The following is a 23,677-nucleotide window of genomic DNA, read 5'->3' as shown; positions in this document are numbered from 1 at the left end:
AAGCCAGAGCTGGAACCAGCAAGATAAAGGCTCTGTGACCTTGGACGAGACACTGGCCCTCTCTGGGTCTCAGCTTCTCCATCTGTGGAAGACAAGAGCTGTACTATAAAAAGAGAGACAGCTGTGCCCAGTGCATCTATGCGGTGCCAACTGTGTGCCCCACACTTCTCCTGCCTCCCAGCAACCCCAGGGGGCTGCCAGCGTCATCGGCGGCCGCACTGTACAGGAAGGGAGGCTCAGAGAGGTGGGTGACGTGTCCACGGTCACACAGCCAGGAGTAGGGGTTCTGGGCTTGAAGCCCCAAACTTTCCTGCCTGAGGAGCTTGGGCCCCTGGGAAAGCAGGGCTGACTCTGGAGGGGCTTCGTCTTGCCCTCCTTCCCAGCGCCCACCGGGAGGTGCACCCCGGAGGAGCAGCCGCCACCCTGCCTCCACCAGGCTCAGCACGAAGCGGGGGCAGAGCTGGTGCTCCGACTCCAGCTCATCGGAAATGAGATGAAACACAGGAGAGCTGGCCTGGGAGGGGAGGGTGCTCAGGAGCCGGCGCTGGCTCTCTGGGGCTGCAGCACACAGAGCTGAAACAAGATTCCATTCCTTTGAGCGTGTGAGGACCCCCTGTGTGCCTGGCACTGAGTGGGGCCAGAGGGTGGGTGGGAGAGTTAGGAGCCGTCCCTGCCCCAGAGAGCTCACTCTCCATCACACAAGCCCTCCAAAGCATCACTCACTTAGGAAGCTCACTGTGTCCCTTCCCTCTCACCACCACGGAGCTACGGGTGCTGTTATCACCCCCAAGGAATGTATCTGGAAAATGAAGCCCAGAGAAGGAAAGTGATTTGTCCAAGGTCACACAGCTAGTCTGTGTGGAAGTAGAGAATTACAATTCTTTCCTTTGAATTATACAATTTATTATCAGGTATTTACCTTTTAAAGGCAAAACAATCCTTTTGGTCTCCAAGTGTACTTAGTTTTCTATTTATTAATGTGGCCTCATTAATCTTTCTCTTTCACTAGTGTTTGCTTAGTATGACTTCCAAAAATTTTAATCAAAAATACATGTGTGTACTTGTATGTAGATGTGTTTTACATGATTTATCTAATCTGGATAAAAGCTTTTAAACTCTCATATAAAGCCCATTTAAATTTAGTATAAGTGAGTATTTTTATATTCATTTATTTCTACTATATTTTTATATATTTGTATTTATTTCTAATGTTTTTTTTTCTATTTGTGCTTACCTCACTCTGAACAAAAGTCTTCAAATCTGATTGCCATCTTTCTCACCCCATGTGTTACTTTTTTCTAGTAGTTCACTTCTAACTTTTTTTTAACTTCATATTTGGAAAATAGTGTTATTTCATTTGGTGAGGACTTCATTTCTGTTCACCAGTCTTCACTGAACATCCCAACATCTCAGACTTTTATTCTGAGATCATTGCCCCTTTAACTACCTCAGTTTTGTTTTAAAGAATCATCTTTACTCTTTTCACTGTTACTTGAATACACATTTAGGCCTGTAGTTCTACACAGATCTTTTGAATCTTAGCATATGAAGGTGTTTCAGTTCCTTTTGGGTCTACTTTCGCTGGTTGTTTTTATGGGGTAAGAACAGCCCTTTCTCATCACTCCCTTTTTCTTGAGACACACCTGAATGTAGCTCTACGTGGATTTTTAAAGTTATTCACATGGCTAGGGTTTTCATCTTGCTGTCTGAGGCTATTTTTGTCAAATCCAGGAAATGCTCAACTGTAATTACTTCCAATGTTTTCTTTCTCCCATTGTCTCCATTTTCTCCTTGGAATAAAATTGGAAGATGAGCAAAGCTTCCCCCCTCCTGTGTTTCATATTGTTTAACCTCTTTATTTGAACATTCCATTTCTTTGTATACTGAATTGGGAAAAATATGCCAGACCTAATTTTCATTTCTATGTTTCTTTCTTGACCTATCTCTAATCTTCTGCTATAGCTCATTAAAGGAGTTTTAATTTTAATTTCTGTATTTTTCACTTCTAGTAGTTCCATTTGTTTCCTTTAATAATCTTTCTGTCCATTTCTGATCCCTTGTGTATCTAACTACACATGAGAATATAGGTGAATTTTCTAGGTAAAGAACTTTGACTGTGTTTCTACAAGCTGTTGTAGTCCCTTTATATGGTACAGATTTGTGTCCTGGGAGTGGGGTGTGTCTGTGTGTGAGTTTGTGTGGTGAGATTGTGCATGTGTATTTGTGTGTCTTTCCTCTATATTCCTTTTACACAGCAAAATTGCAAGTGTCCTCTTTCTTAGTAAAATGTCCCATCACCATTGCTTCATGGGTATTTGCATTGGGTATACTGTGACGTCATTCTGAGGCTAACCACCCCATCTGAACACCAGTATCTACCACCTGGTACATACATTTCAGTCCACAGTTAGTGTCTGTTCCTGCCAGGACTTAGCTATAAGCCCCCTGGGGCCCCAAGTTAGTCAAGTGTAATCACTTGCCAACTTTCCTCTTGGGGAATCTGCCCCATGGTCATCAGCAGTTTGTGTCTCCCCTGTCGACAGACAGAACAGTTCTTGGCGTTTTGTGTCTGAGGGTTCAAAAGGAGTGTGTGCGGATTCAGCCCATTTCTGTGTTACTACAGTCCATGGACCAAGGAGGCTCCCTCAAACCAACACATTAGCATAGCTGCTCATCAGTTCCAGTCATCTTACAAATCTGAAGCATGGTTTTTCTGAAGGACATTGACATATCCTACTTTAAGTCAGTCTTCAGATTTCCATGGTGATTTACACAGGGCTGTGCCCCATCTGGGCATCCTTCCAGGAGGCCAGTTTTCCATTGCCTTTTGGCCTGGCCACATGGCCAAGCTATTGGTCACCACCCATGCTTCAGTGAAAAACCGAAACATAGGGGCAAGTAGATGCAAAATATAGCCCCATGGAGCTAATTTATTTTTAACTTCTTTGATCAGAGTGATAGTCTTCCAAATAGGAAGCTGTTCACCTGGGAACTGTCATCCGAAAGTTAATCTGATCTTTGTTGGTTAATCAAGAGCTGTCCCAAGTGGCAATAGAATCAGTGGCTCCTCATGTGATCCCAGAGTCAGTCTGGGGAAAATGAGTATACTTGCCCACCGGTACAATGCGCAAGTCTCTGCAGCTCCCTAACAGCATATTCCTGTGCAAACCATTTCTATTTTATTATGAAACTCATCTGGGCATCTCCTTCTCTGTTAGAGTGTCCCTTTTCCATCACCCGAAATACTACGGTATTTTGGGTTTCAAGGTTATTTAATGTCCTTCAGTTGGAGGGCAGAGTCAATTAATGTCTGAGAACAAGAGAGTAATTGTTCCTCATGTGGAAATTTTCTAGTCAGTGATCCCAGCAGTGGTCACTGGGAGGGAATCACAGGGTTTTGCTGTAAACCCCAGTGTCTATACTCTACATGGGTCTATTCTACAAAAAAATTTGTACCAACACTTCAACTTCTATTTTATACTCTGTAGCCTCTGACATTTTACTGCTTCCCATTTAGCAATTAGGATTGCTTGAATGAAGGGCGTATTTATGTGCCCTTTTTTATAATGCCAGGCAGGAGAAACATTCTCTAGTCAGACCCAGTGTCCATCACCATAATACATACACGTAAAACAGACGTGGCCACTTCACACAGAGCCTGCATAAAACATTCCAGTTTTCATCCAGACCTTCTGTCTTAATCCTATTAATTCATGCAGTTCTATTATTTTCTCAGTTTAATTATAGGCTTCATGAGGTCCTGTCTCACCCACAGGTTTGTGTGCTGCACAGTACATGACATTCGTTTGTCAAGGAGCCCGAGAAACTTCCCTTCCTCCCTCCCAGTCATTCCACCCAGACATGCATAAGGCTTTGGGTCCTTGGGCGGAGACTTGAGCCAAGACACACTGGCCCTTTGTCACTCTTTATCTAGGTAACTAGCTAAGTCTGCTTCACTGTCAGCCCAGCTGACCCCCAGGTGGGTTTCTCATTGTAATCTTTGCCTCCTGGCTTTTAAAATTACTCCACACTGGGTTAAATAGAGTGGAAAGACAAGTTGGAGAACCCGTGTCCCCTTTTTCCACTCATCCTCTGATGGTGTTCCATTAAGACTTTTGTTTAAATGCCTTTAATGCCTGCTTTATTCATCCTATTCTCAAACACCGTGCAGAGATTTCCATTCTGCTGGGATTTGTGCCTTGATTTTCCTTTCTGCTTTTTGCCAATTTTTGAGTCTATTTCTTAATTAGCATCTATAAGACCCATAAGGGGAAACAGACAGAAAAATCTAACAAAGTCATTTTGGGCTGTTGTTTGATTTGACAGCAGTTAGGTTACACGGCGTGCCTTAATCACAGCACTTACCATGCCCTGAGTGAGGATTAAAGTCGCGATTGCCATAAAACCAGTGCAGCATGCATGGCTTGTATGCAGAGCATTTCAGCTGCTTCATCTGAGGTACACCACTTGGCATTTATAGGGGAGAGTCAGACAGTCTTTGTCCTCAGGGGAAACAAACTTTGCAGGGCCTTTTATCCAGCCCACAAGGCTGACTGTTCCATCGGGAATAACCTTTGGTGTGTCTGAGTCACGCATTGCCTTCTGTGATTGTTCTTTAGTGATGTGTGTGTCCTGTGTCAGACCAGACACACTCTTCCACTCTGCAGCCTTCAAAACGAAAGATGCATCCCCCACATTAGCCCTGGCACGTTCCATTTCAGCACAGGTTTTTCAGGAAGCCAATGAAAGCAACCCAAGAAGGAAACCCTTCAGACTCCACCCGCTGTAGTCCGCGGTTTCTGGGTGCTGCCGTCTTCCTCACCAGGCTGACCTTTTTGATGACCAGAGGCCGCCTCTCCCGCCCCACCCCTGAGCTCGTCAGCACCGAGACCTGCCCCCAGCCCTCTCACTTCAGTTTTAGCTGTCACAGCTGACAGTGCCCCAGGGGCTGCATACTTGTTTTCTTATTGTTCTACAATTCCTGGACCTCCACTGAGGCCCAAACCCCAGGAGCTGGGTGTATCATCTCTCCACTCTGTGGTTCACTTTTAAGTAAGAGACGGCAGCACAGCTGCCCCTTCATACCATGAATAACCTCGTGGCCGCCCAAGGGTCAAAGGCTCCTCACCGCCTCACCCTCTCATCCTTTCTCTCCCCAAACCGCATGTCTCAGTGCGTCAGGGCCTTGTAGTAGATCCCTCATTTCTGACGCGGAATGCTCTGTTTGCTCCCTTTTCTGGGCATACAGTAATACGAATCTGATGTTCCCCACACTGCCTGGGGTTAGCATCAGACCCCACAGTGGGGGACACAGTTCCGGCAAGACGGTCCCTCCATCAGAAACCATATGCAATTTGGGGATTCCTAGCCACCCACACTTCTGATGGACTGGCTATATATTTAGGGGTTCCCACAACCCCTGGGGTACAATAATTCCTGTGAAATAATTCCTAGAACTAAGGAAAGCCATCTCTTTACACTTACAGTTTTATTATAAAGGATACACACAGGTGAGGTCTAGGGTTCTGGATGCCGAGCTTTCATGCCCTTTCCTGTGGAGTCCTCACACATCCACCTCCTGCCATGTCCATGTCTATGTGTTCACCATCTTCGAAGTTCCACTGATCCCAGGTGTCCAGAGATTTTACTGGTGTTTTATTAGGATAGGATGTTTTATTATGTAGGCTTATGGACAGGGACTTCCCTGTAGCTCAAATGGTAAACAATCTACCTGCAGTGCAGGAGACCCGGGTTCAATCCCTGGATCGAGAAGATCCCCTGGAGAAGGGAATGGCAACCCACTCCAATATTCTTGTCTGGAGAATCCATGGATAGAGAAGCCTGGAGGGCGGGCTACAGTCCGTGGAGTCGCAAAGAGTCAGACACAACTGAATGTGCCAGATTATGTAGGCACGATTAATCAAATCATTGGCCAAGTGAAGTCAAACTCCAGTCCACTTCCGTCTGCCTGGAGGTCAGTTTGGCTTGAAGTTAAAACCGTCTAATCCTGCAGCTGGCCTTTCACTCCCATCCTCCAGCCATTCAGGGATCTACAGTGAGCCACCTCTTTGGCATAACAAAGTCTATCTTAGCACACAGGAAGTTCCAGGGAATTTTGAACCTTTGTACCAGTAATCAGGGACAGAGGCCAGACACCATCTTTATTATACTAGGGTATGTATGTCCAGATTTATCACGTTGTATGTGCAGTATACTGTATGCTAAGCACACCTCAGTAAACCAGGAAAAATAACCACTGCCATCCTGGAAAATGTTCACCGAGTTCTAAATGGACAGAACTGCATCTCACAATCCCCGTGACTGGGACAATAAGCACTTTGTTTCAATGACAAATCTCCACTCTGAGCTGGCTTTTATGTTCCCCTCTTGGTATTATGGTTGATCAGATACAAGAATCTATAACTGTATTTGACTTTAGAGAAAAAGGAGACGCGATGCAGGGGCAGGGGTGGGGGCAGTGGTAGGGAGTTCTGCTGAGTTGTTCAGCCAGCAAACAGGGACCCAGGTCCTGTAGATTAACCCTTCAGTTCCCAGTCCTGTATACTTTCTCTGGGGCTTCTGCTTCCTTGGGACAGACTCTAAACTTCTGCTGTGAACCTGGCATATAAATTATGACTTTAATCCTTATTCCCAATCCTCCTTGTGCGGGATGCTCACCAGGTCTGAGACTCTGGTAACCCCAGCCTTTGTTCCCCCAGATACTCTAACATTAAAGGGATGCCTTCTCAAGGGTGCACCCTTCCTGTCTCTCTCCCCATTTCCAAAGTGTTTTTTTTTTTTTAAACATATATATATAGGAAGCCTCAGAATTAATCTTCCCCATCTCAGCCGGGGCTCTGGGGCAGCCTTCCTTACTTTTGCAAAAGCCCCAGGTGAACCCATGCATCATATCCAGTTCTGGAGGAATCTGAGAAAGGAGGACCCTCCAGGGATAAATGGGGGGTGTGGGGGGACTTTTAACTCCAACTTTCACCAACTAAGGTCTAGTATTTTCCTTCAGAAAATGGTGCCAAGAATAGGAAATGCCATTCTGGTGTGGAAAATCAGTCTCCCGTCACTTATGCCAGCCCTGATTTCTGTGTGCTGGGTGCGAAACACAGTTCAGAGATCTCCTTCAGGGACTGAGAGCATCAGGGTGGGCGCTGGGCTCCTTTCACTGGGAGGGTGAAGGGGAGGTTGTGCGTGAAGGGTGAAGGGGGGTGAAAGCAGGGGAACCCAGCAGTGGGACCGCAGCCTTGCCACTCACGTCCGTCCCTGTCACACCTGCCAGAGGAGATAGGGTCTGGGGTTCCTACGGAAGCTTTAGCAAGTGACAAGTCAAGGGAGTGGTTTAAAGTCCATGCAAATATAAAATGAGGCAAAGCCTGACCTGAGGATCCTTTTGTTTCATGACTCCTGTGTGAAATGCATGACATTTTAATAGAATTTAATTGTCCTGCAGGGGTGTTGAAATTTTTACCCACAAAATAAACAGAGACCGCTATATTTAAAAAGATCACTTTTTCCCCTGCCTAGAATCAAGCTTCTCATAACAAGATTGCCCTAGAAATCCTTCATCTCTAGATCACAGATTCCCAGTGGTGCTTGGTGAGACCCTGCTGCTGCTGCTGCTGCTAAGTCACTTCAGTCGTGTCCGACTCTGTGCGACCCCATAGACAGCAGCCCACCAGGCTCCCCCATCCCTGGGATCCTCCAGGCAAGAAAACTGGAGTGGGTTGCCGTTTCCTTCCTCCAATGCATGAAAGTGAAAAAAAGTGAAGTCGCTCAGTCGTGTCCGAATCTTAGCGACCCCATGGACTGTAGCCTCCCAGGCTCCTCTGTTTTGGGGATTTTCAAGGCAAGAGTACTGGAGTGGGGTGCCATTGTCTTCTCCGTGGTGAGACCCTGGCCGTGTGCAATTATAAAGTCTCCACCGAGATTCCAAGAGCAGTTGCCCAGTAGGTTCCATAGGAGCCATCCAAGAACCTTAGGCAGCACCTTAAGAGGGAAAAGACAGAGAGGGACAGAAGGAAGACACAAAGAGTATCCAGGCCATGGGAAAAAAGAGGGGTGGTGGGCTCCAAAGTCTTCAGTCTGTGCTCCTTCCAGTTGAGGAGGAGGGGCGATGTTGGCCTGAGGCTGCAGTGAGAACGGCAGGGGCATCTGCCTCAGTGTCTGCAGAAAGGACCTCCCTGCCTCTTTTGCAGGTTTTGTGGTGTTCTCCAACAGTTGACGCGTGACCAAGCACTTCACCAGAGCAGCAGGAGTCAGGCCTGCCGTGGATCAGCAGGAGTGGGCTGCAGGGTCCCGGCAGAGAGAGGAGGCTCGGAGACCTCTTCTGCCTCGTGTTGAGAGAGGGACTAGTGTTTACTTTTCATCAGCTTCCAGAGGTTGCCCGACTCCTCTTCTAGACAACATCAGCCGAGGACTGTCTGACCCAGAAAAGCACTTAAACTGAAGAGGGCTCACCGTGCGTTGCCCCGCAACTGTAGAACATTCCAGGTGTGGGAGTGGAGGGGGCAGTGGGGAGCACGGCCCAAAGTGCCGGGCGAGCTCACCAGAGACATGGGGCATGATCCCAGAGTCCAGGTGGTTTCAACTCTTTCTCTGAAATTGTCTAGCACAGGTGTGCCCCACACCTCGCTCTTCACTCCTGCTGACAGGTGGGACCCCTAACTGCGAGCTGGGGGTTGACCTTCTTCCTGTCTCTGCCCCCAGGGCCTCTTTTAGTGTCTGCACGTGTGTGTGAGTCTTAGCAGAACCTACAAACGCATGGTCAGATCAGACCAGCAAACTACACTTTCAAGCAACCCCCAGAGGAGGGGAGACCGTGTCTTCATCTTTGGGTTCTAGAGCTGCGCCATCATCCAATGTGGGTGCTCCCTAGCCAGATTTGTCTATTTATAACTAGCTAATTATAAATAAAATGAACATTCAGTCCATCCATCACACCAGCCACATCTCAGGTGCCTTAGAAGTTATGTGTGAGCAACTGCTATATTTAACAAGGCAGAAAGAATATTTCCATCCTCAAGGAACAGTGTGTCTTCCGCAGCAGCTCTGATCTGGGCCCAGGGTCTGTTGGTGGAACTCATCTAATTCAAAGCGTATCCATCACAGGTGGAATTTCAGGTTGATAATTTGCAGGTGAGCGTGGTGCTTATCTGGTGGGAATGGGGGGGGGGGGGGGCGTGAGAAGTTGAGGAGGGATCCTGTCTCTCTCTGTCTCATCTGAAGACTTGCAACTATGATCTTGGAGAAGGACTCTGGCTCTTGGGAGCCCAGGGAAGGCTTAGAATCCAGAGAAAAGAGGCAAGTGATGCTGAGTGAGCCAGCATGGCCCCAGCTGGAATAGAAGGAATGAGTGGGCCACTCTCTCTAATAACTCTATCGCTCCAGTTTGTCTCTCTAAAGAAGGGCTTGTGGAGCGCATATATGACTCAAGGAGCAAAGGTGGAGCCCGAGGCTCCATGTAAGAATGAGTCTCAACTAAGGAAGAAGGGTGTAAAATCAGAAAGAAAAGGAAACCACGGAGGGGCTTGTTTGGTGTTTTCCATATTTCAGCGACTTAACAGGAAGAGGTTATTATGTCTACAGGTCTCCACGGTGTTTGTAATGACGATTTCCTGCTTTGTTATTGAAGATAATCATTTCCAAGAGACCAATTCTTGCTGCCTTTGCCACTGCCAGACACCAAAGCCTTGGCTTACGTTTGATTGGCATCTCTTGTGAATAAAGTACAAGCTACTGGTCGGGGTCCGAGGGCTGAGCTGGGATGAGGCCGTCTGGTGGGACGCGGCTCCCTCACCAGCGCGGGAGCCTGGAGACGCAGTCCCGTGTGCGCGCTCCCGGCGCTGGGGAAGCAGCCTCCCGCTCTCCCTCTGCACCTGGAGATCTCCTGGCAGCCCCTCCACGTCCTGTCCTCAGGCTTCCTCCCGATTTGAGGGCGCTGCTCCCAGGGGTGGGGAAGTTAGAGATGACGTCCCCCCCAGCTCCCTCCACGGGCTCCCAGGTCCTCCTGCAGAGCTGAAGGGGAGCACACCCTGGAGCACCTTTCTCGCCTCCACTCCTCACCCACATCCCGCATCCTGGGGCCAGCCGCCCCTCGAGCCCCTCCACAGCCAGCAGGAATTCTCCAGGACGCTGTGAACGACTGCGGGGCCGGCTGCACACCCCTGCCCTCACGGTCCTGCTGACCCGGTCCCCTGGGAGTGACCTGCCCCAGGACAGCGCCTCTGGGCGGCGGGGGCCGGGGGTCACGGTTTTTCTCAGAAGCCCCTGCTCCCTCCAGACAGTGCCCGCTTCTGCCGCCCTAACACCCCAGCCCTGCCCACCCTGCAAGCTTCACCTAGGCAGGCCCAGGTCCCCACCTCCCCATCCCCAAGTCCTTCCAAGGCTCCGGGACTAACCCTGGCCAGGACTGGGGATTTATATGACCAACACCTGCTGGAGGATGACCCCTGTTGCATCGCTTGCAGACCAAGAGAATTTGGACAAGTTAGTTTACCTTTAATTTTGTGTTCATCCCCTGTAAGGGGCTAGAAAACTTACAGGGTTGTTGTGAGGACTAAGTATGTCCCAAGTAACTAAGGTCGTCGCCCCAGGCACAGGACGTGTGCGTCATCCATGGAATTGGCCTCTGTTCTCTCCCAGGGGGCCCATCACACACCCCCTAGTCTGTGACAAGTGCTCCCCTGAGTTTGAATGGATTGGTTCATCAATCCATTGATTGACTGGGGAGGGTGGCAGGATACTCATGATCATGCCTCCAACGTTGCCATACGTTGGAGAACACTACGGTTGGTGGAGGCTGTTGAGGAAACGGACCTTGAGGCAGAGGAGGAAGGGAAGGCGTGGAGACGTGGCTGCCTGTTGGCGGCGCTGGTGACACAGGCATGGCACCTGGTCATAGTTACAGAGTTTGAGGGCCGAAAAGGGGGCCCTAGAGGTTCTAGACCCCTCTCCCTCATCCCAGAGGTGAAGCCATTAAGTCCTGGGATAGATGGGGACAGAAGGGGCCCCGAAATGGGGCTACATAATCCCGGGAGCGTCAGGGCCCTGACTGCTGACCCTGACTGTGGACTTTCAGCTCTCCTCTCCTGTGCCCACCCCCCGCCAACACCACTGCTGCCCTCGGGCCCCAGAACACTGCTTTGCTGGCAGCGAAGACTCTGAATGGGAGGGCGACAGTCTGCATGTAATTTACTTATTGCTCTTTTCACCTTTTCATTTTCTCTCTTTTTCGAATCCATAAAGCTTTTTTTCTAGGTAGCTCTTCCCTGTCCCCTCCCCCTTCCCTCTTTTTTATTGATTCTCCTCCAGGAGGACCTGGTCTCATCCAGGTACTTGAGGTCATGGGATCGTCTATAAAATCTGTACAGTCTTCCCTGCAGTCCCCCTCCTCCACTTCCTTAGCATTACCCTGGCTCTTGATTCTGCCCCACCACCCACACCCTGTCTGCATCAACTCAATCGTGCTGAGCAACCCAGAGCGCCCCCCTCCCCTGGGGCAGGAGGCAGGGCTGGCAGTCAGAAAGCCTGGACCCACCCAGCGGGCGCTACCCCACTCCCAGCTCCCACCCCAGTGGAGTCTGGCTTTGCCCTGCCCCCCCCCCCCACCGCCACCCACCCAGTATGTAGTGCCCTGGGTCCTCGGACATGTGCCGTTGTCTTCTCTCCAGCTGTCAGGAAGCTCTCTCCTAGTCTGCTAGGGTGAAGGAAAGAGATAAAGTGGAAGAGGAAATGGGAGTGGGAAGCAAGCAAACTGCAGGGGGAAAGGCAGACAAGGCCCGGGGCCCCACTGCCTGCTTTCTTCTTGGCAGTTTTAGAAGAACCAGCGAAACCAAGCAGCACCCTGGGTGGCCAGTATTTCACACAAAGGAGACACATGCGGATGGTCAAAGTCCATGCAGACACATGCAGGGCGCCCTGAGGCATCTTCCTGGACTAGACAGCCCACTCCACAAAAACTTCTAAGGTTGCTGGGCGACACCCTCCAGGGGCTCCTGCGTTTGGAGGGCTGTAGGTTCCTGCAAAGCCAGCCGTGCCCACCTCCAGGCTGCACTGCTCACACCACACATGTTTGGAAGAGTCTCCCAGGGTTTATTGACTATCTTGGTAGTACAAGACCCAACTCTCCTCCCCCAAACCCCCCTAATGCCAACAGGGGGCGTATCCCCCACTCAGCAGTTGAATGCTAGATCCGCTGAAACTGGATACGATGAGATGAGAGAGCACCAGGTGACCCTGATCCTCCCCGCTCCTTCAGGCCTCCTGGGAAAACGATGAAGACAGAGACAGAGGCACCTGGGGTCCCTTCTCATGCAAGCAGGGCAGCTCATCCGGGCCAGCTTTGAACCCTATCCATGCTCAGTAGTCCTGGCATCAAGACTACCCCAGGATTCACACCCAGCTTGGTGGGTGCCCCCCACCCCCACCCAGACTCTGCAGAGCCCTGTGAGGGGCCCGAGTCCCCTCAAAGCACCATTGTTCAGGCTGAGCTTCTACAGATTTGTCACATGTATGTAAAAACAAAACAAAAAATTGAAGCAAACTCAATGCCATTCTCATTTGAGATAGGGTAAGGGGGCAGATTACAAATTGCTTATGTTTCTTTAATTTCCAAATTCATAAGTAAAGAACCCCATATTTCATTCTATTTTAAATAGTGTTTTCTGTAGCTTTTTCACCTTGGAGTATTTAGGCCATAAACCTTATTGGTTTTGTTTTGTTTTTTTTCTTTTTTTACCACTGCATAATCTTTTTTAAAAATTGAAAAACAGAGGCAAGCAAGACTGGTGGGGAATGTTAAGAAAAAGATTATTGGGGAGGAAAACGTAAGTTAAGAATTAACTGTTTCCACTGTGTAGGTCCCCCGATGAGTCGGGTTGAGTAGGGCTGGAGGGACAGGGTTATTTCCCATGCCCACCTGTGTCATCAGACCTCCCGCTCCCTCAGAGCGCCCAGATGGAGAGACCCAGCCTTTTTTTCATCCTGGAGCCCTTTCCTCCGCATCACTTACACTGTTTCAAAGGACCAGTCACTTGAACACTGCCTGGCCAAACGCCCAGGTTAAGTCACCGCTTACAGAACATCTCTCCGCTGCTAGACAACACGTTTAGTAAAGAGCAGCAAACAGGCCCCAGCGCCCTGGGGATCTGAGCCCTGGGGGAGCCAGGGCCCAGGTCTGAATAGCCCCCCTGGGTCCTGCACACGGACCAGGGAGCCCACCCCCCTCTCAGCAAGTCCAGCACCTGCGTGTGTGTGGCAGGTCCTGGAGCCACACCTGCAAAGGAAGATCCGTGACTGGAGAACTCACCCTGAGACACAGAGGGCGTGGAGCCTGGACAGTGTCTGGGCGCTTAAATGAGACACACGAGGCGCCTCCCTCCGCCTCCTGAGTCAGCTGTTTAGTGCCCGTTTTTCCCCATATGGTCTGTATGGGTTCAGCATTAGTTTCCTATATACGTTTTATATTTAACCCTTTTAATATCAAGCAAAATTGAGCTCCTGCTGGGTTTATTTTTTAAACATTTGTATGTAAAATAACTCACAAGTATAGAAAAAGGACCCTCAACAAAGGGAGGGCTCTCAGTGGACTGTAGTGGGCACCCCACTCTGGGAAGTAGGCGTGTTTTCCTCTGTAGAAGCCCAGCTGCTTCTGAAAAGCTCCTCTCACAGCTTCCTAACCCTGACCTCAGACGTCCACAGCAGAAATCCCAAAGGCATTGCATTCTCCCAGCCCTCCAGCTCCCTGCACTGCTTTCCAGGTGTGCTGCCCCACTAATTTTGAGCTAATTGTGTGTAAATCATTGTGCTTGCAGTATGCACAGAGTAACTGATTTTCCTTCTTATAACCTGATAAGTTAGCAACTCCTCTTCTTCCCTTCTTCAGAGGGCTGCCAGGATGCTGGGGGTATCCGGTATACTGAACTGGGTATTGGACAGATGTCCTTATATTTACAAGAAACCATAAAACTCTGCACTTATGGTTTGGGTACCTTAGCAAAACCACAACGAGATACCACACCTCACACCTGTTAGAATAGCTGTTATCAAGGAGACAAGAAACAATAAGCATTGACAAGGATGTGGAGGAAAGGGAACTCATGTGCACCATTGGTAGGATTATAAATTGGTGCAGTCACTATTGAAAACAGTATGGAGGTTCCTCAAAAAATTAAAAAATAGAGTTACCATATGACCTGGCAATTCTACTTCTGGATTTACTAACTGGAAAAGATATATACACCCTCATGTTCATTGTAGCATCACTGACAAGATATGGGAACAACCTAAGGGTCTATTAATGGGTGACAAAGAAATGTGATATATATGCATATATAATTCAGCCATTAAACAAAAGGAATAAATGAAATCTTGCCATTTGTGACAACATGGGTATACCTTGAAGGCATTATGCTAAGTGAAATAAGTATGACAGAGAAATATGGTAACAGTTTCATTTATATGTGGAATCTAAGCAAACAAAACAACAGGCTCATTGGTACAGAGAACAGATTAATGGTTGCCAGAGGTGGGCAATGGGGAGAGTTGAATAAATATGGGTGAAGGGGGTCAGAAAGTATGAACTCTTCCAGTTATAAACTAAGTAAATCATGGACATAGAAAGTACACCATGGTGACTGTAGTTAATAATACTGTATTGTGTATTTGAAAGTTGCCTAGGAGAATAGATCTTAAAAGCTCTCATCAAAGAAAGTTTTTTTCTTGTAAGCATGTCATATGATGGGTGTTAACTTGGCATTGTGGTGAGCATTTCACAATGTGTATACAAATAGTGAATGATTATCTTGTACACCCAAAAGTTAGTGTTATATATGAGTCACATTTCAATTAAAGAGAATAAAATGCTTAAAAAATATTTGGGTACCTTATATAAATTGTCATCAATTAAAAAACAAGAAATGCAAAAAAAAGTTTTTCCACAGAACAGACTTAAGGCCCAGGTGGCTTCCTCTGATTTCTACCAAACATTTAAGGTAGAAATTGATGCCCATCTCCTAACACACTCTTCCAGAGAACAGATAGAATACACCTGATACTGCCTTTATCTGACCAGGAGAATACTGGTCTCATCCCAGCAATAGACATTAAAGAACAAGGAAATTACAGGCCAAACTGCCCTGAATGTTGATGTCAAAATCCAAAGTTAAATATTAGCCATCTGAATCTGGAGGTGTTCAAAAAGAAAGGAAGCTGGGACTTCCTGACAGCATTTCCATTGCTTGATGTGGACTGCTGGGTGTCTGGGTGCTGCCTGGGAGAGGGAAGGGACAATGCCATCGCGTCAGAGGAGTGGACATTTGGTGACAGCGGTGAGGAGGGCCTGGGTCATCCTCAGAGACAGTCTTGGGGTGGGGTCTCCGGGCTATGTATGGCTATGGAGGGTCCCTCTGGGAGGACACGGGAGTGTCTCTCGTGCCACTGCAGGGTCGAAGGATGGATGAGGAGTCTGCAGGGGCTGGAATGTGATGAGGAAAGATGAGCAGGGAGGGTGAGCCCTAAGACCCAGAGCAGCCATGGACCCTCCCTGGCCAGGCCATAAGCCTAGGGTGCTCAGACAAGTGCTCACATCGGTAGTCTGGAGACAGTGGGGCATACCAGCTTCACCCACTAAACCGCCAAGCACAGTGCAGCAGGTCACTCTCATGAATCAGTACCAGCTGTGCATCCAGGGCTGAATGAAGGCCAAGCTGTTTCATCAGAGACGTGCCATGCGGGGCACTTGGCTTGGAGAGGTGGGGCTCTGAGACAAGCCGACCACTGGTCAGACCACCAGGAGGGGCTCCCTTTGAGGTGGGCTGATGTGTGAAGATGCTGGGGGAAGAGGGACACATGGGATGGGACCCCCTGATCCTTCAAGGAACTTCTTTCCAGAATATTGGACAGCTTTGGGGTCAGGGATCAACACGTCACGGAGGCAGCTGGGTCAGGCATGTGTCCTCCTGTTGGCTAAGACCCCTCTTGTCCTTGGAGCAGGAGGATTGGAGGGCTGGAGGGAGCGGAGTCCTGGGCTCCGGGGTCCAGGGCGCCATCTAGAGGATTTAGGGGTTCAGGGATTTCTGTCCACAGGGAACCAGCTACATTCATGTCCCACATTCATCTGTCATCAGCTTTGAGGCTCTGGGAAAGTCACTTAAAATCTAGACTTTGTAGTGCCATGTATATATGGATCACAGCACCTGCCCTGAGAGTTCCCACCCCCATGGCTGATGTGGAGATCACAGGAGATGATAATAGACATTCACAAGTTACAAAGCATCGCACCCATAACCTCCCCCCATCCCCTTCCCTGTTGCACCCAAGAGGCAGTACTTCTACGTTTCTTGCTTATGTCCCAGACATTTAACGTTTGAACACTTCTGGGAGAAGGGAACAACTACCCGCTCCAGTATTCTGGCCTGGAGAATTCCATGGACTGTATAGTCCGTAGGGTCGCAAAGAGTCGGATATGACTGAGCATATGCCCTCTTGTTTGCTAAGACCCCTCTTGTCCTTGGAGCAACTGTGGGGCAGGAGGACTGGGGGGGCGGGGGCTGGAAGGAACGGAGTCCTGGGCTCAGGGATCCAGGGCGCCATCTAGAGGATTTAGGGGTTCAGAGATTTCTGTCCCTGGGGAACCAACTACATTCATTGTCCCACACCCATCTGTCATCAGCTTTGAGACGAGACTCCAGGGAAGTCACTTAAAATCTAGACATTTTAATGCCATGTACCATAATATGTGGATCACAGCACCTGCCGTGAGCACCTATGAAGGACCAGTCATTTTTCTTCAGGGTATACCTGACTTTTTATATTAAGCTTCATCATGTAATACTAATAAGTGGGTCCTATTAACATTTCTGTATCACAGAACAGGGAACTGAGGACAGAGAGGTTAAGTAACTTTCTCAGGTTCGTGCGGCTTCTGGTATGATTTGAACCCAGACTGTCAGGCACCAGCCCCCACCCTCCCAGTCGCTGCGCTGTGCTCCCTTCCTATTAACATATCAGCTCACTAAATAAAGTTGTGTCCCCATGCAGTCAGCCTGCTGGCTGTCTCAAGGGCACACTACATTGCAACGTCCCTCTCCCCAAGCCCAACTTTGGTTCAGTTGACCTCCCTACACAACTGGTGATCAAAGAAAACAGAAGTCCTGGGAATGGACTGACAGTTCTCCATAGTCTTCTCCCAGCAACGTAGCCATCGTTTGTCTCAGTTTTTGTTCTGTTTCCCATGATCATGACTAGGACAACAACAAGAAAAGGAGGAATTCAAACCCAGAAAGCAGATGACCACCATGTGTGGTCAAGAGGATCTGTTGGCCACCCCCAGCAGTGGTTCAGACACCTCAGGGTCCGCCTCTGGCCACACAGCAGGGTAGGGGTACACGTGGACCACCCACTCCATTGAAGGTGCTGTGAAAATAACACCAGTGAGTAGGTTTCAAGAGTAATGGCTGTTTATACAGCAGAGCCTGGATCTAGGTAGAGGGAGGATTGGGTACCCCTGAGGCAGGTGCCCACTCAGAGCCAGTTCAGCCACTGCCTGCCCTCGACCAGGCCTTAGTCCAGGCTGCTCAGATGACCGGTCAGACTCTAGTCAGTGCGGCCCTGGAGGCCTGTAGACTTCATCTGTTAAAGCCACCAAGGCACCAGCTCAGGAGCCCCTTTTCCCCAGCTAATGAATATTCATTCCTCATTAACAGTTGTCAGTTAAGGTGAAGCTAATTCTTTGCTATTCTGTCATATGGATGCTTGGTTTGAAATGTCCTGGGTTCTAAGCTATTAGGGAGTCATGATGATTACTGACTATTCAGAGTATTTGATAGAGCACCAGGAAAGCGTTTATAGGGTGAAGGTGCTGGGGGAAGAGGGGAACAGATTGAATACCCCTGATGATCAGAGGGGCCCTTTGATTGGGACAAAGTGTGTAATTTGGGGTCAGGGATTTAAATGTAGAGCCAGGAGACTGGGTCAGAAAGGTACCATTTTCCTATCTCAGGCACCTTGTCCAAGTCATCAAGTGTCTCCCTGCAGCAACCTTGGAGCAGGTGCGGGAGGGTGTGGAAAAAGGAGAGGAACTCTTGGATCAGTGGTCCAGGGCACAAGCTCGTGGTCTCAGGTGTTCAGGGATCTGTGTTCCAGGTGGCCAGCTACACTCCTGTGTAGGATTCATCCTCATCAGTGTGATGTCAAGTCACTTAGTCCCTCAATTTCAGTGCCCTGCATCATAAAATGTGGGTCACAGCCCCTTCTCTGCCCACCCCACAGTGCGATGTAGTGTTCACAGGAGGTAACAGACATTCCCCATGAGCTGTAAAGTACCAAACCCATGTGAAGGCTGAAAACGAACCTTCTCTCCTGACTCGTAGTCATTCCTCTCTGGAGGAACCACTGCCATATTTCTTATTCTTTCAGGCTAGGAATATTTTAACACTTCTGTGGCACTTAAGAAGTACTGATAATTTTTCTTCAGGCTTTATCTGTATTCACTTAAAATTAGTCTCCTAATAGCAGTAAGCAGACCCTACTAACGCTTTCCTATCACAGAACAAGAAATAAGAACAAGAGGGTCTACATGACTTTCCCAGGTTCACGTGATTCCTGGTATGATTTGAACCCAGACCATCAGGCACCAGCCCCCAGGCTCTCAGTCACTGTGCTGGGCTCCCTTTCTATATTATGTCATCTGAATAAAGTCATGATCCAGTGCAATCAGTGCTGAATATTGTGAGTGTATTCATTGTTCACCGCATTGCAACATTCCTCTCCCCAGCCCCAGCTTTGATTCGGCTGACTCCCCTAGGCAGCTGGCAATCAAGGGGAACAGAAGTGGGACCTGGGAATGAATTGATATTTCCCCATGGTCTTCTCCCAGCAATATGTTAATAGTTCTGCTTTGAATGTATTTTCCGGGATTGTGGCCTGGTTAACCGAAAGCAAAGGATCATGAGGGATTCAGACACTAGACGCACAAGAATATCATGTGCGGTTGAGATGGTCTGCTCACCGTCCCCAGCCATGGTTCAGACACGTCACAACTCACTTCTGGCCAAACCACAGCGCAGACGCACACGTGTGCCACCCCCACTAACCATTCCATTGAAGGCACTGCGGAAATAACACCAGTGAGCAGATTCAAGAGTAAGGCTGTAGTTTATACAGCAGAGCCTGGATCTGGGTGAGCGAGGACTGCGCAGAGACGGCGCCCGCTCAGAACCAGTTCAGCCACTGCCTGCCCTCAACCAGGCCTCAGTCCAGGCTGTTCCAACCGTTGGTCAGGTTTTAGTCAGTGAGGCACTGGGGCTCACAGACTGCATTCATTAAACCCCCAAAGCACCACCAGCCCAGGAGATCCCGTTCCCAGCTACTGAATATCCCCTGCTCCTTGTCCAGGTTTGGTCAGTTGAAGATGATGCGAATTCTCTGTGCAACTGTCATGTGGGCAGTTGGTTTAGAATGTCCTGGGTTCTGAGCCAGTTAGAGTCACACAGGCTACTGGTCATTCAGGGCGGTCACCTGACCACCAGGAAGTCTCACTGCAAAGCAGCAGCAGATAGAATCATGTGCTGAAGGGGAGGGGAGGGGGGCGGGATGCATGTTCTGATCTCCCGCTCCATCAGGGGTCTTCATTTGGGGGAAAGGCAGTGTATTTGGGCTCACGGTGAGCAGGAGTTGGGCTGAGATTTGAGCCATTCTCTTGGGCCAGGCACCTTCTCTGGGTACCAGCTCTCCCTGCAGCATCCTTAGGCAGGAGGATGTGGGAAGGGAGTGAGGAGAGCTCTTGGTTTGTGTATCCGGGGCACGATCTCATGTCCAGGGGTTCAGAAATCTCCATCCCCAGGGAATCATCTCCCTGTCTTGCTTCAGACCCATCAGTCATCAGTGTTTGTGACTCTGGGCAAGTTACTCAGTCTCTCTAAATTTCAGTCTCGTGAACAGTAAAGTATGGGTCAGAGCCCCTACTCTGCCCTCCCCACAGTGTTGATCCCAAGAAATAACAGATTCTCTCCACTGCTGACAGCTGAGGATTGAAATTTCCAGCTATTATTAAGGAGTCTTTCTTTTCAATTCTGTCAGTTTGCTTCATGTATTTTGGAGCTATCTTGTTAAGTGAAAAAATGTAAGGTTTCCTCCTTGAAAAACGGACCCTTTGTCACTATAAAATGTCCTTACTGCTCTCTAGGAAAAATTATCATAAACTTTGTTTTACATAATAAAGCCAGTCAAAGTCTCTTTTGGTTAACATTTGCTTGGTATACATTTTCTCATCCTTTTACTCTCAGTCCCTTTGTATCTTGAATTTAAAGTTCAGCTCTAGATAGCACATGGTAGGATCATAGCTTTTTATCCATTCTGCCAGTGTCTGCCTATTAAGTGAACTGTGTAAGCCATATACATTTTGTTTAATCCCTAATCACATAGAATTGAAACCTGTTATTTTGCCCTCTGTTTTCTGAATGAGTTACATCTTTTTGTTCTCCTGTTCTCCATTACTGCTTTCTTTGTGGTAGTGGTTTTCTAGTGGAGCAATTTAATTCCCATGTTGTTTCTTTTCCTATAGATTCTGGGTTATAGTCTTACTGGTTTCCCTGGGAGCAATTAACATCTTAATTTATAAAATTCTTATTTGGATTAATACCAAATTAATTTCAGTGATTCACAGAGACTTGACTCATCTGTGGATCTGTTCCATTACCCTCCCGTATGCTGTTGTTATATTCATTATCCACTTTATACTTTTTGTGTTCAGCAACACAGATTTACAATATTCTTGTAGTGTCCTTTTTTAACCAGATAGAATAAAATAGTACATGGTTTATATGGGCTTCCCTCATAGCTCAGTTGGTAAAGAATCCACCTGCAATGCTGGAGACCCCGGTTCGACTCCTGGATTGGGAAGACCCCCTGGAGAAGGGAAAGGCTACCCACTCCAGCAGTCTGCCCCGAAGAATTTCATGGACTGTAGTCACAAAGAGTCGGAAACAACTGAGTGACTGTCACTTTCACTTTATATGTTTTTCCTATATACATCTTCTGTACTTCCATTTACACTGTTGTCTTTTCAGCGTAAAGGACTCCACGTTTCTTATAGGTAGCCATGGATCCTCTCAGGTTTTATTCATTGGTAATGTCTTCACGTCTCCATTACTGAAGGGCGTCTCTACTAGAGAATTCTCGGCTGACATCCAATGACTTTTAGCAGTTGTTTGTTCTGTTTTGTTTTGTTTTTTTTGACTGCACAGCATGTAACTTGCTGGATCTCAGTTTCCCAACCAGGGATGGAACCCCAGGCCCTTGGCAGTGAAAGTGTGAGTCCTAACCATTGGACCGCCAGAGAATTCCTTCTTTCAACGCTTGTAATGCACCATCCCACTGATGGTGCCCTTAAGCTTAGTGGGAGGTTTTGCACGCAATCTGCCACTTCTTTGTTATTGCTTTCATGATTCTTTGTCTTTGGCCTTGAATCATTTTATTATGATGCAAGCTTATTCATCGTATGAGGGCTTCCCTCATAGCTCAGTTGGTAAAGAATCCGCCTGCAATGCAGAAGACCCCAGTTCAATTCCTGGGTCAGGAACATCCACTGGAGAAGGGATAGGCTACCCACTCCAGTATTCTTGGGCTTCCCTTGTGGCTCAGGTGGTAAAGAATCCGCTTGCAATGCAGGAGACCTGGGTTCGATTCCTGTGTTGGGAAGATTCTCTGGAGAAGGGAAAGGCTACCCACTCCAGTATTCTGGCCTGGAGAATTCCAAGAACTGTATATACAGTCCATGGTGTCGCAAAGAGTCGGACACGACTAAGCAAGTTCCACTTTCACTTTGGGCTTCCCTGGTAGCTCGGTCGGTAAAGAATTTGCCTGGAGTACAGGAGACCCAGGTTCAATCCCTGGGTTGGGAAGATCCCCTGGAGAAGGAAATGGCCACCCATTCCAGTATTCTTGCTTGGAAAATCCTACGGACAGAGGAAGAGGGGCCTGGCAGGCTACAGTCCCATGAGGTCCCAAGAGTTGGACACGAGTTAGTGACTAAACCACCAAGCTTATTCAACTTGATGTTTATCAGACTTCCTGAATATTGTGGTTGTGTTTTCCATTAAATTTGGTGAGATTTTGGCTAGTACTTCACATGGTCTCCCTTTCTCTATCGTGTCTTTTTGGAACTCTCTTTATGCATGTGGTAGTACACAGGTCTAATTAGGCTCTGTTCATTTTTCTTCCCTATCCCCTTGCCTTTTTTTATTTAAAAAAGAAAAAACTGTTCATCAGACTGGAACTCAATTATCCTGATGTCTTCAAATTTGCTGCTTCTGTCTTCCTCCTATTGAAATCTGTTCAGCCCTATTGTGGTTTTTTGTCCCCACCCCCAATTAGGGATTAATTCCTTATTTGGCAATAAGGTCTCAAGTTTGGATACACAGACACAGAGAAGACCACATGATATTGAAGGCAGAGATTAGAACTATGCAACTGCAAGACAAAGAAAACAATGGAGTTCCAGAAAATGCCAAAAGCTAGCAAGCAAGGAAGAATTCATTTTCTAGTTTTTCATAGGGGGCATAGCCCAGCCTACAGCTTGACTCCAGATTTCCAGCCTCCAGAAGTGTTAAACAGTACATTTCTGTTGTTTTAAGCCATGTGGTTTGTAGTGATTTGTTACAGCAGTTCTGAGAAACTAATAGAAGCCCCTCCAGTGAAATTTTCAGTTACTTCCATCCTTTTCAACTCCAGATAGTCCACTTGGTTCTCTTTTATAAGTTTATCTTCTTTATTGCTATTCTGTACTTCAAAGAATATAATTTTCATACTACTGTTCAGTTTTTAAAGTATGATTTCCTTTGATTCTGTGAACATACTTAAATTATGTTCATAGCAGCAGTTATTTACAATAGACAAGACTTGGAAACACCAGATGAGCGAGGGTACAGCAGAACAGAAGGGGGTCCCCCCGAGATCTTGCACCCAGAGCAGGTCAGCCCCCACATACGCTGAGAGGGAGGAGGATGAGGAGAGCAGTGTGCAGGTCGTGGGGCAGGTGCTTAAGAGCTGTGCGCCTGGAGACTCCAGCAAGGGGCTTCCCTAAGCCTTTCTCATTCTGAGGTACCCATGGCGGAAGGAGTTCCTGCATTCACAAATGTCCCTTGTTCCCGACAGTCTCAGCCCCGGACAATGTTTCTGGCAGGACAGTGGCCCGTCTGAGATGTCCATATTCTAATCTTTAAATTCTACCCGCATGTTGCCTTATATGTTTAGAAAAGAGAATCAAGGTTTCAGACAGAGCTAGGCTGGTTATCAGCTAACATGAATATAGGGAGAATATCCTGGATTATCCAAGCAGTCCCAGCATCATCACAAGGGTCTTTAAAAGTGGAAGTGGGAGGCAGCCAAGAGTCAGTGTCGGTGCGATATGAGAATGACTCCACTGAACATTGCAGGCTTTGAAGATGGAAGTGGGGCCCAGGAGGCAAGGAGTGCAGGCAGCCTATAGAAGTTGGAGTGGAGGAAACAGACTCCTGGAGCAGGAAAGAAGAGCAGCCCTGCTGACACGTTAAGATTAGCCTGGTAAGGCCTGCATCAGACCTCTGACTCAGAGTCAGGAGGGCATTATTCTTAGATTATATATTGCTATTGCTACTTACAGCTACCCAGGTGGCACGGTGGTACAGAA

Source organism: Cervus elaphus, chromosome 5 (assembly GCF_910594005.1).
Source record: "Cervus elaphus chromosome 5, mCerEla1.1, whole genome shotgun sequence".
NCBI classification, from domain to species: domain Eukaryota; kingdom Metazoa; phylum Chordata; class Mammalia; order Artiodactyla; family Cervidae; genus Cervus; species Cervus elaphus.
This window is presented reverse-complemented; position numbering follows the sequence as displayed.